We start from the raw sequence: 13,156 nt of genomic DNA, 5'->3' as shown, positions 1-13,156 counted from the left end.
GGTGAGACACTCTAGACCCAAACTGTTATAGACCTATAATCCATCCTGCCCTGCCTTTCTAAAATCTTTGAAAGTCAAGTTAACAAACAGATCACTGACCATTTCGAATTCCACCGTACCTTCTCCGCTATGCAATCTGGTTTCAGAGCTGGTCATGGGTGCACCTCAGCCACGCTCAAGGTCCTAAATGATATCATAACCGTCATCGATAAAAGACAGTACTGTGAAGCCGTCTTCATCGACCTGGCCAAGGCTTTCGACTCTGTTAATCACCGCATTCTTATCGGCAGACTCAATAGCCTTGGTTTCGCAAATTATTGCCTCGCCTGGTTCACCAACTACTTCTCAGATAGAGTTCAGTGTGTCAAATCGGAGGGCCTGTTGTCCGGACCTCTGGCAGTCTCTATGGGGGTGCCACAGGGTTCAATTCTTGGGCCGACTCTTTTCTATGTATATATCAATGATGTTGCTCTTGCTGCTGGGGATTCTCTGATCCACCTCTACGCAGACGACACCATTCTGTATACATCTGGCCCTTCTTTGGACACTGTGTTAACTAACCTCCAGATGAGCTTCAATGCCATACAACACTCCTTCCATGGCCTCCAACTGCTTTTAAATGCTAGTAAAACTAAATGCTGGTAAAACCCGCCCTCCCGACTAGCATCACTACTCTGGACGGTTCTGACCTAGAATATCTGGACAACTACAAATACCTAGCTGTCTGGTTAGACTGTAAACTCTCCTTCAAGACTCACATTAAGCATCTCCAATCCAAAATTAAATCTAGAATCGGCTTCCTATTTTGCATCAAAGCCTCCTTCACTCATGCTGCCAAACATGCCCTCGTAAAACTGACTATCCTACCGATCCTTGACCTCAGCGATATCATTTACCAAATAGCCTCCAACACTCTACTCAGTAAATTGGATGTAGTCTATCACAGTCCCATCCGATTTGTCACCAAAGCCCCATATACTACCCACCACTGCGACCTGTATGTTCTTGTTTGCTGGCCCTCGCTACATATTCTTCGCCAAACCCACTTGCTCCAGGTCATCTATAAGTCTTTGCTAGGTAAAGCCCTGCCTTATCTCAGCTCACCGGTCACCATAGTAATACCCACCCGTAGCACGCGATCCAGCATGTATATTTCACTGGTCATCCCCAAATCCAACACTTCCTTTGGCCGCCTTTCCTTCCAGTTCTCTGTTGCCAATGACTGGAACGAATTGCAAAAAAAAATCACTGGAGCTGGAGACTTTTATCTCCCTCTCTAACTTTAACCTGTTGAGGACAGACGTTTCGCTAGCGGAACCCCATTCCGCCAGCGGGACACCTAGCCAACAGCTAATGGGATAGCAGGACGCGAATAACAAAACATCAAAAATCTCATAATTCAATTCTCAAACATACGACTATTTTACACCGTTTTAAAGATACACTTCTCCATAATGCAACCACAATGTCCGATTTCAAAAAGGCTTTGCAGCGAAAACAAAACATTAGATTATGTTAGCACACCACCTAAACAAGAAAAGCCACACAGCCATTTTCCTAGCAAGGAGAGGCGTCACAAAAACCAGAAATACAGCTAGAATTAAGCACTAACCTTTGACGATCTTCATCAGATGACACTCGTAGGACATCATGTTACACAATAAATATATATTTTGTTCGATCAAGTTCATATTTATATCCAAAAACAGCATTTTACATTGGCGCGTGATGTTCAGAAAATGTTTGCCTCCCAGTACTACCGGTGAATGTGCACATTCATTTACAGAAATACTCATCATAAACGTTGACAAAATATATAACAATTATTTTAAGAATTATAGATCTACTACTCCTTAATGCAACCGCTGTGTCAGATTTTAAAATAGCTTTTCGGCGAAAGCACATTGTTCAATATTCTGAGTACAGAACTCAGCCATCAATGCAAGCTATACAGCTACCCGTCAAGTCATGGCATCAATAAAACTCTAAATTAGTGTTATAAATCTTTCCTTACCTTTGCTGATCTTCGGCGGAATGCACTCGTAGTTCTCCCACTTCCACAATAAATGTTAATTTGTTCGATAAAGTCCATAATTTATGTCCAAATACCTCCGTTTTGTTGGCGCGTCCAGAACACTATTCCAAAGACACGAGGAGGGGGCGCAAATCAATAGACGAAAAGCTCAAAAGTTCCATTACCGTTTGTAGAAACATGTCAAACGATGTTTACAAACAACCCTTAGGGTGTTTTTAACCTGTTAGGGCTAGGGGGCAGTATTGACACGGCCGGATAAAAAACGTACCCGATTTAATCTGGTTACTACTCCTGCCCAGTAACTAGAATATGCATATAATTATTGGCTTTGGATAGAAAACACCCTAAAGTTTCTAAAACTGTTTGAATGGTGTCTGTGAGTATAACAGAACTCATATGGCAGGCCAAAACCTGAGAAGATTCCATGCAGGAAGTGGCCTGTCTGACAAGTTGTGTTTCATCTTGGCTCTTTTTATTGAAGACTGAGGATCTTTGCTACAACGTGACACTTCCTACGGCTCCCATAGGCTCTCAGAGCCCGGGAAAAAGCTGAACGATATCGAGGCAGCCCAAGGCTGAAACACTTTATCGCGTTTGGCAAGTGGCCGATCAGAGTACTATGGGCTTAGGCGCGTGCCCGAGTCGACCCCATGCTTTATTTTCTTTCGTCTGTTTACCTAAACGCAGATTCCCGGTCGGAATATTATCGCTTTTTTATGAGAAAAATGGCATAAAAATTGATTTTAAACAGCGATTGACATGTTTCGAAGTACGGTAATGGAATATTTACCATTTTTTTGTCACGAATTGCGCCATGCTCGTCACCCTTATTTACCCTTTCGGATAGTGTCTTGAACGCACGAACAAAACGCCGCTATTTGGATATAACAATGGATTATTTTGAACCAAACCAACATTTGTTATTGAAGTAGAAGTCCTGGGAGTGCATTCTGACGAAGACAGCAAAGGTAATAACATTTTTCTTATAGTAAATCTGACTTTGGTGAGTGCTAAACTTGCTGGGTGTCTAAATAGCTAGCAATGTGATGCCGGGCTATCTACTGAGAATATTGCAAAATGTGCTTTCACCGAAAAGTTACTTTAAAATCGGACATATCGAGTGCATAGAGGAGTTCTGTATCTATAATTCTTAAAATAATTGTTATGCTTTTTGTGAACGTTTATCGTGAGTAATTTAGTAAATTCACCGGCAGTGTTCGGTGGGAATGCTAGTCACATGCTAGTCACATGCTAATTTAAAAAGCTGGTTTTTGATATAAATATGAACTTGATTGAACAAAACATGCATGTATTGTATAACATAATGTCCTAGGGTTGTCATCTGATGAAGATCATCAAAGGTTAGTGCTACATTTAGCTGTGGTTTGGGTTTATGTGACATTATATGCTAGCTTGAAAAATGGGTGTCTGATTATTTCTGGCTGGGTACTCTGCTCACATAATCTAATGTTTTGCTTTCGTTGTAAAGCCTTTTTGAAATCGGACAGTGTGGTTAGATTAACGAGAGTCTTGTCTTTAAAATGGTGTAAAATAGTCATATGTTTGAAAAATTGACGTTTTTGCATTTTTGAGGAATTTGAATAACGCGCCACGGGATTACACTGGCTGTTGAGTAGCGTCCCACCTAGCCCATAGAGGTTAACATAAAAAGTCGATAATATTCCAACCGGACAATAGAGTATTCATTACAGAAGAACGCGCATGAAGTAACTACATGACCTCAGACAGTCCACTGCTTGAACCGGCTGTTATTCCCTCAAATTTCACCATAAAAGCCTCTAACAACTTTCTAAAGACTGTTGACATCTAGTGGAAGCCTTAGGAAGTGCACAATGACCCCACAGACACTGTAGTTTCAATAGGCAATGGTTTGAAAGACTACAAGTGTCAGATCTCCCACTTCCTGGTTGGTTTTTCTCAGGTTTTTGCCTGCCATATGAGTTCTGTTATACTCACAGACATCATTGAAACATTTTTAGAAACTTCAGATTGTTTTCTATCCAAATCTACTATTAATATGCAAATATTTGACTCTGGGCCCGAGTATTATGCAGTTTACTCAGGGCATGCTTTTCATCCGGCCGTGATAATACTGCCCCCTATACCTTAACAGGTTTTAAGCATCAGCTGTCAGAGCAGCCTACCGATCACTGTACCTGTACGCAGCCCATCTGTAAATAGCACACCCAACTACCTCATCCCCATATTGTTATCTTTTTGCTCTTTTGCACCCCAGTATCTCTACTTGCACATCATCATCTGCACAGCTATCACTCCAGATGTAATGCTACATTGTAATTATTTTGCCTCCATGGCCTATTTATTGCCTTATCTCCCTAATCTTCTACAGTTGCACACACTGTACATACATTTTTCTATTGTGTTATTGACTGTACTTTTGTGTATGTGTAATTTCTGTTGTTTTTGTCGCATTGCTTTGCTTTATCTTGGCCAGGTCTTAGTTGTAAATGAGAACTTGTTCTCAACTGGCCTACCTGGTTAAATAAAGGTGAAATTAAAATAAATAAACAAACATCGCCTTATTTTCATTTATAAAGCCCTTGCACAAAAAGACCCACTGTACCTAACATCTTTACTAAACTAGACATACGATTTACCATGCCCGGTCTCAGGGATTGCTAACTCTGGAAATTCCTTTGGTCTCGGAGTTAGATAAATCAGCTTTTACTTTTCTTGCACCTTATTGTGGAACAATCTTCAATATTATCAAGGTTCAGGAGAAGACCGAGATGCAGACAGTTCGAAGTAACAAAAGTTTTACAAAAACAGGGGGCAGGCAAACGACAGGCAGGCAGAGGTCAGTAATCCATAGCAGAGTCCGAAAGGTACAGAACAGCAGGCAGGCAGAGGTCAGTAATCAAGGTCAGTGTCACAAAGTACAGAACTGCATGCAGGCTCAGGGCAGGCAGAATGGTCAAAATCAGGGACTAGAGGAGAAACAGGAGTACCCACTAGTAGGCTAGGCAAGACAAACTGGGGACAGACAAACAGAGAACACGGGAATAAATACACTGGAGATAATGGGGAAGATGGGAAACACCTGGAGGGGGGTGGAGACAAGCACAAAGACAGGTGAAACAGATCAGGGTGTGACAAAAATGTTCTTAAATCTGATGTTTTGGTGCCAATCTTTGGCAATTCAGAAAGCTAATTGAGGACCTCATTACTGATAAATGTGTTTTTTTTTTATGACCATGTTTTTCTTTCTTGCATTTTGTATTTAAATTTTGATTTGTGTATTTTCTGTAATTTATGTAATTCAGGGCTCTACTGTAAAAGTGACATTGGTATCAGTATGACTTCCTGATAAAATAAAGGTAAAAAAAATGCCTCAATTGTCTCAAATCCTTCTTTTACCTGATTTGATTTAGATTTGACTAGTCTCAACTGTGTCTGCATTTTCGAAGTACAGCTCAATTTACAGACTGCATACAGTAGCTTTAAGTCTTTCTCACAGGTGTGAAACAGACCTTAGGAGCCCATGATACGATATGGATGGGAATCCATTTTTTTAAGAATTAGAATCTTCAGAGGCTCCAGAGACTGAAAGGCATACTAGTTTTCATGGCTTGGCTTGTACATCACCCCAGAGCCTATGCAGATACACACAATGTAGCCTATATAATGTACATATAGATTTTGTTTTTACATGCTACAGTATATTAATTATGTGGACATTTTCATGCACAGTGTGTTTGACTATTTATGTTGCCTTCCATATCAAGTATCCGGGCCCAATGTGAGAATTGTCATGGTGGCTTTGCTCTGGCATTAACTTGTGATGTTGACTGCCCATGTGCATTCCCATTAACACACACAATGGAACCACCTGCTACTTTTCCCAGCACTTTAGGAATAATTGATTTTCATAATGCAAACAGCTGACAGTTCAATTCAGTTTACTTGTGTAGAAACATGGCATTAGAAGCACTATGCTGTTTAGTGTGTAGTCAACCAATTATTTTAGGCAAGGTAAAATTATTCCGACACTGATGATGCTGATAGTGGAATACACCAAATCCTGAAATGGGCCCATCACAATAAGGTGTTAATTAAGATGTTTACATTTCTTTGTGATTTAAAGGTATTTTCCGGAAATCAGGAAGAGGAGAATACACAGACATTAAACAGGTAAGACAATGAACATGTTATCACACTGTTTAACTTCTGACAATATTGAGAGAGAAATTAAATCAAGCTGTTTGTTGAACCTGTGCTGTGTTTGTTTGGTGACCTGACAGACACTTTTGGGGTTGTCAGCTTTGTCTGTTGGCCATGAACAGGCAGGCACACTTGCTGCTCTATTTCCTGCTCTTGATGTGAGCGGCAGAAGCAGCAGTGAGGATGGCTCAAGGTTATGTCCTGTGGCGTTTGAAATGGGGCTGGCCAGTCTGGTGACTCCATGGGCTCAGATTATTGCCCCAGCATGGAGGCAGCAGCAGGAGGAGTATGCATGGCTTTAGTCCCTGCTGTCTGTCACGCGTCTCAGTACTGAATCCATTTGTAGAGGGATGGATAGTTGTGTTTTGATGTGAGTGTTTCATTTGTCCAGAGGCAGCAGGCGCTTTGCCTGTGTGATGTACTATAATGCCTCCTGTATTTTCAACTGCAATGAGTACACTGACCTGCCATGCCTGTCTTCTCAGGAGTTTTAGAGAATAGGCTATACTCAGAACTCCAACCAGGCTGTATGCTTGTTCTATTTATAGGAGAAATAGGTCTTCAGTTTCCCTGCCCAGCTAAAAAATTATAGGGAAGAGATAACATTTTTATAATGTTACCCGTAATGTTTGAGCGTCGAGTTTTCCATTAGCTAGGGGAACGAACATTCTATCTATGTTAGCAGAAATCGGATAACCTTTTTTTTAGCATATTTTGGTGTTAAAGTTAGCCCACATTCTCTTACGGTTGCCATGTTCTCACAATATACAATATGTTCTGGACACGTTTCATTACACATCACGCCTTGTTACAGTTGCTAAGCCCGCCAAGGCCCTAATTGGTGAACCATTGATCCATTTACAGCTTTTTTGTCCGTTGGCAAGGTTAGGGACACACACACTCTCTGCTTTTAATTGACATATTTGACACACATTGTTACATTGTGTGTGTTCATTTATACAGTATTTATTATTCAGGATGTCCTTACCTGCGATGAGAACACACAACCTCTTGGTTCACGGCATTCAGACTTTCCTACTGCGCCAATATGTTTGTGTCAGTAATCAGTTAGTTTGACTATTTTCTTATTATTGATATTATTTACTAATTTCAACAATTTAAGGGCTTTGTTTATAGTTGTATGATCTTGGTAGGGCATATTAACCTGTTTTAATGATACTCCTGACTCACTATAATCAATAAAAATAAATTATTGAGTGTACTTTTTCTCCCCAATTGGTAGTTACAGTCTTGTCCCATTACTGCAGCTCCCATACAGACTCGGGAGAGGCCAAGGTCGAGAGCCATGCGTCCTCTGAAACATGACCCCGCCAAGTCACACTGCTGGTTGACACACTGCTCGCTTAACCCGGAAGCCAGCCGCACACCAATGTGTCGGAGGAAACACAGTACATTTGGCGACCGAAGTCAGCGTGCATGCACCCGGCCTGCCACAAGGAGTAGCTAGAGCCAGCCAAACCCTCCCCTAACCCGGACGACGCTGGGCCATTTGTGCTCCGGCCAGTCGCAGCCCGGGATCAGCGACACAGCCCGGGATCAAACCCAGATCTGTAGTGATGCCTCTAGCATTTGAATGCAGTGCCTTAGACCGCTGCGCCACTCGGGAGGCGAGTGTACTTTTAACAGAGTTGAGATTTACTTCAAAGTGCATTCACCCTATTGCTTATACCTATCAAGTTGTTTCAGATCTAAGTGCCTAGGGAGGAAGGGTTAGGTTTTCTTCTGGACAGGGCCTAACTATACTGGCCTGATAAGCACATGCCAAAGAGATATACCTTATTGAGACAGTTGTTAGGGCGTTCGTCATTTGTGCTTGTGGCCTGGGTTCAAGACCCGCTAGGGGAGTCACCCTACTCTCACATTCTTAGCAATATACACTATATATACAAAAGTATGTGAACAGCCCTTCAAATTAGTGGATTTGGCTATTTCAGCTACACCTGTTGCTAAAATCAAGTCAGTTGTCAAGTTTCTGCCCTGCTAGAATCAACTGTAGGTGCTGTTATTGTGAAGTGAAAACGTCTATGAGCAACAATGGCTCAGCCGCGAAGTGGTAGGCCACATAAGCTCACAGAACGGGACCTCCGAGGGCTGAAGTGCATAGCGTGTAAAAATCATCTGTCCTCGGTTGCAACACTCACTACCGAGTTCCAAATTGCCTCTGGAAGTAACTGCGCTCATCCACCTCTGGCCTGCTCGCCTCCCTACCTCTGAGGAAGCACAGTTCCCGCTCAGCCCAGTCAAAACTGTTCGCTGCTCTGGCACCCCAATGGTGGAACAAGCTCCCTCACGACGCCAGGACAGCGGAGTCAATCACCACCTTCCGGAGACACCTGAAACCCCACCTCTTTAAGGAATACCTAGGATAGGATAAAGTAATCCTTCTAACCCCCCCCCCCTTAAAAGATTTAGATGCACTATTGTAAAGTGGTTGTTCCACTGGATATCATAAGGTGAATGCACCAATTTGTAAGTCACTCTGGATAAGAGCGTCTGCTAAATGACTTAAATGTAAATGTAATGTAAATGTAACGTCACCACAATAAATGCTCGTAGTTAGGCCCTGTCCAGAAGAATACCTAACCCTTCCGCGCTAAGCACTTGTGTAGATCTGAAACAACTTGATAGGTATAAGCATTAGGGTGAATGCACTTCGAAGTAAATCTGAGCTCTGTTAAAATTACACTTGCCTTCCGAGTGGCGCAGCAGTCGAATGCACTGCATTCCAGTGCTAGAGGCGTCACTACAGATCCGGGTTCGATCCCGGGCTGTGTTGCAATGAACTGGCAGCTTCATTAAATAGTACCCGCAAAACACCAGTCTCAATGTCAACAGTGAAGAGGTGACTCTGGGATGCTGGCCTTCTAGGCAGAGTTCCTCTGTCCAGTGTCTGTGTACTTTTGCCCATCTTAATCTTTTATTTGGCCAGTCTGAGATATGGCTTTTCCTTTGCAACTCTGCCTAGAATACCAGCATCCCGGGAATCACCTCTTCACTGCTGACGTTGAGACTGGTGTTTTGCAGGTACTATTTAAGGAAGCTGCCAATTGAGGACTTGTGAGACGTCTGTTTCTCAAACTAGACACTCTAATGTACTTGTCCTTTTGCTCAGTTGTGCACCGTGGCCTCCCACTCCTCCCACTTCTATTCTGGTTAGAGCCCGTTTGCGCTGTTCTGTGAAGGGAGTAGTACACAGCGTTGTACGAGATCTTCAGTTTCTTGGCAATTTCTCGCATGGAATAGCCTTCATTTCTCAAAACAAGAATAGACTGACAAGTTTCGGAAGAAAGTACTTTGTTTCTGGCCATTTTGAGCCTGTAATCGAACCCACAAAAATGCTGATGCTCCAGATACTCAACTAGTCTAAAGAAGGACAGTTTTTAATCAGCACAACAGTTTTCAGCTGTGCTAACATAATTGCAAAAGGGTTTTCTAATGATCAATTAGCCTTTTAAAACTTCTTCATCAGACTAGGCTCTATCTTTCTCAATTACCGCCTGACTGACGTGCCCAAAGTAAACTGCCTGTTGCTCAGGCCCTGAAGCCAAGATATGCATATAATTGGTACCATTGGAAAGAAAACACTCTGACGTTTATAGAAATGTTAACATAATGTAGGAGACTATAACACAATAGATATGGTAGGAGAAAATCCAAAGAAAAACCAACCGGAATTTTAAAACATTTGCGAGCCCATGCTCTTCCAATGGAACATGCTTCTTTCCGTATGAAATATTATAGTTTAAGTACATTTTAGGGTATCTGAGGATTAAATAGAAACACATTTTGACTTGTTTTAACAAAGTTTTGCGGTAGCTTTTTGGATTCATTTCTCTGCATGTTGAACAACTCAATTACTTACTCAAATTGATGGCTCCAACTAAAGACTTTTTGGGATATAAAGAAGGATTTTATCTAACAACACTACATGTTGTAGCTGGGATCCTTTGGATGACAAATCAGAGGAAGATTTTCAAAAAGTAAGTCAATATTTAATCCCTATTTGTGAATTTATGAAAGCTGTGCCGGTGGAAAAATATTTTGATGTGGGGCGCCGTCCTCAAACACGCATGGCATGCTTTCGCTGTAAAGCCTACTGTAAATTGGACAGTGCAGTTAGATTAACAATAATTTAATATTTTAACCTCTCTAGGGTAGGGGCAGTATTTTCACATCCGGATAAAAAACGGACCCGATTTAACCTCTATGGGCTACCTACTCAACAGCCAGTGTAATCCCCTGGCGCGATTTTCAAATACCTTAGAAATGCTATTACTTCAGTTTCTCAAACATATGACTATTTTACAGCTATTTAAAGACAAGACTCTCGTTAATCTAACCACACTGTCCGATTTCAAAAAGGCTTTACAACGAAAGCAAAACATTAGATTATGTCAGCAGAGTACCAAGCCAGAAAGAATCAGACACCCATTTTTCAAGCCAGCATATAATGTCACCAAAACCCAGAAGACAGCTAAATGCAGCACTCACCTTTGATGATCTTCATCAGATGACAACCCTAGGACATTATGTTATACAATACATGCATGTTTTGTTCAATCAAGTTCATATTTATATCAAAAACCAGCTTTTTACATTAGCATGTGACGTTCAGAACTAGCATACCCCCCGCAAACTTCCGGGGAATTCGCTAACATTTTACTAAATTACTCACGATAAACGTTCACAAAAAGCATAACAATTATTTTAAGAATTATAGATACAGACCTCCTCTATGCACTCGATATGTCCGATTTTAAAATAGCTTTTTGGTGAAAGCACATTTTGCAATATTCTAAGTACATAGCCCAGGCATCACGGACTCGCTATTTAGACACCCGGCAAGTTTAGCACTCACCATAATCATATTTACTATTATAAAAGTTTGATTACCTTTTGTTGTCTTCGTCAGAATGCACTCCCAGGTCTGCTACTTCAATAACAAATGTTGGTTTGGTCCAAAATAATCCATCGTTATATCCGAATAGCGGCGTTTTGTTCGTGCGTTCCAGACACTATCCGAAATGGTAAAGAAGTGTCGCGCGCATGGCGCAATTCGTGACAATAAAATTCTAAATATTCCATTACCGTACTTCGAAGCATGTCAACCGCTGTTTAAAATCAATTTTTACGCCATTTTTCTCGTAGAAAAGCGATAATATTCCGTCAGGGAATCTCCTTTTCGGCAAACAGAGGAAAAAATCACAAAGGTAGGGGCGGTCGGGTCACGCGCATAAGCCCAGAGTCCCTTGATCGGCCACTTGAGAAAGGCGATAATGTGTTTCAGCCTGGGGCTGGAATGACGACATTCTGTTTTTTCCCGGGCTCTGAGCACCTATGGAAGACGTGGGAAGTGTCACGTTAGAGCAGAGATCCTTAGTAAAAGATAGAGATGGAAAAGAAGTTCAAGAAATGGTCAGACAGGCCACTTCCTGTAAAGGAATCTCTCAGGTTTTGACCTGCCATTTGAGTTCTGTTATACTCACAGACACCATTCAAACAGTTTTAGAAACTTTAGGGTGTTTTCTATCTAAGTATATGCATATTCTAGTTACTGGGTAGGAGTGGTAACCAGATTAAATCGGGTATGTTTTTTATCCAGCCGTGTCAATACTGCTTCCTAGCCCTAACAGGTTAAAATCTGACACCGCGATTGCATAAAGGAGTTCTGTATCTATAATTCTTAAAATAATTGTTATGTTTTTTGTGAACGTTTATCGTGAGTAATTTAGTAAATTCACCGGAAGTTTTCGGTATGTTTGCTAGTTCTGAATGTCACATGCTAATGTAAAAAGCTGGTTTTTGATATAAATATGAACTTGATTGAACAAAACATGCATGTATTGTGTAACATAATGTCCTAGGAGTGTCATCTGATGAAGATCATCAAAGGTTAGTGCTGCATTTAGCTGTGGTTTGGGTTTTTGTGACATTATATGCTAGCTTGAAAAATGGGTATGTGATTATTTCTGGCTGGGTACTCTCCTGACATAATCGAATGTTTTGCTTTCGTTGTAAAGCCTTTTTGAAATCGGACAATGTGGTTAGATTAACGAGAGTCTTATCTTTAAAATGGTGTAAAATAGTCATATGTTTGAGAAATTGAAGTAATAGCATTTTTAAGGTTTATGAATATCGCGCCACTCGATTCCACTGGCTGTTGACTAGATGGGACGATTTCGTCCCACATACCCGAGAGAGGTTAACTGATATAAGACACTTGTATGTACCTAAATGTTTAATATCCATAATTTTTATGATTATGTATTTAAATTGCGCGCCCTCCAGCTTCATCGGAAGTTGTCCCGCTAGCGGGACGCCTAGCCTTATTAAAAAATGCAACTTTTACATTACCCTGCAGTTTACCTATAAAATGGGCTGATGTTGAAGTAGACATACTTGGTATTCATATCACAAAATATATAAATAAGCTCACCACAATGAATATCAATAGAAAACTTGTAAAAATAGACAAGATCCTGCAACCATGCAGAGGTAAATACCTGTCTATTTATGGGAAAAAAATGCCCTGATTAACTCCTTAGTCATATCTCAGTTTACTCACTTACTTATGGCGTGGCCTACTCCTGATATGAGCAAAACATTTCGCTTTATCTGGGACGCTAAACCAGACAAAAAAAGCATGCCTATCTATATAATGAATATGAATTGGGTGGGTTGAGATTATTAAATATAAAAGCACTAAACCGCTCTCTAAAATCTTCACTTATTCAAAAGTTTTATTTGAACCCTAAATGGTTCTCAAGTAGATTACTAAGAAAAGCATTGTTTAAAAATGGCCTTTTTGCCTTTGTGCAGATTGCCATGTCTCATTTTCGATTAATTGAAAATTATACTTTTTTTCAAAGTATCTCTCTTTTTCAAATAAGCATTGCA

The 13,156-nt window shown here is 40.9% G+C and overlaps 1 protein-coding gene across 2 annotated transcripts in view; it reads left to right on the top strand.

The window, feature by feature from the left end:
• LOC106565868 (rap1 GTPase-activating protein 1) overlaps positions 1–13,156 on the top strand; it is a 166,956-nt gene that overhangs the window by 53,920 nt on the left and 99,880 nt on the right. Inside the window, exon 1 of one of the 2 annotated variants that reach the window (XM_082959303.1) lies at positions 6,164–6,208. The exons of the other annotated variant lie outside the window; for it this stretch is intronic. The gene's annotated coding sequence lies outside the window, so the exon portion shown is untranslated. Of the gene's footprint in view, positions 1–6,163; positions 6,209–13,156 lie in introns of those variants that run through there. 2 annotated transcript variants of the gene reach the window in all.

Source organism: Salmo salar, chromosome 12, assembly GCF_965601325.2.
Source record: "Salmo salar chromosome 12, fSalSal1, whole genome shotgun sequence".
Lineage (NCBI taxonomy): Eukaryota > Metazoa > Chordata > Actinopteri > Salmoniformes > Salmonidae > Salmo > Salmo salar.
Note: the sequence above shows the minus strand (reverse complement) of the source record. Positions and strands in the feature narration are given on the sequence as shown.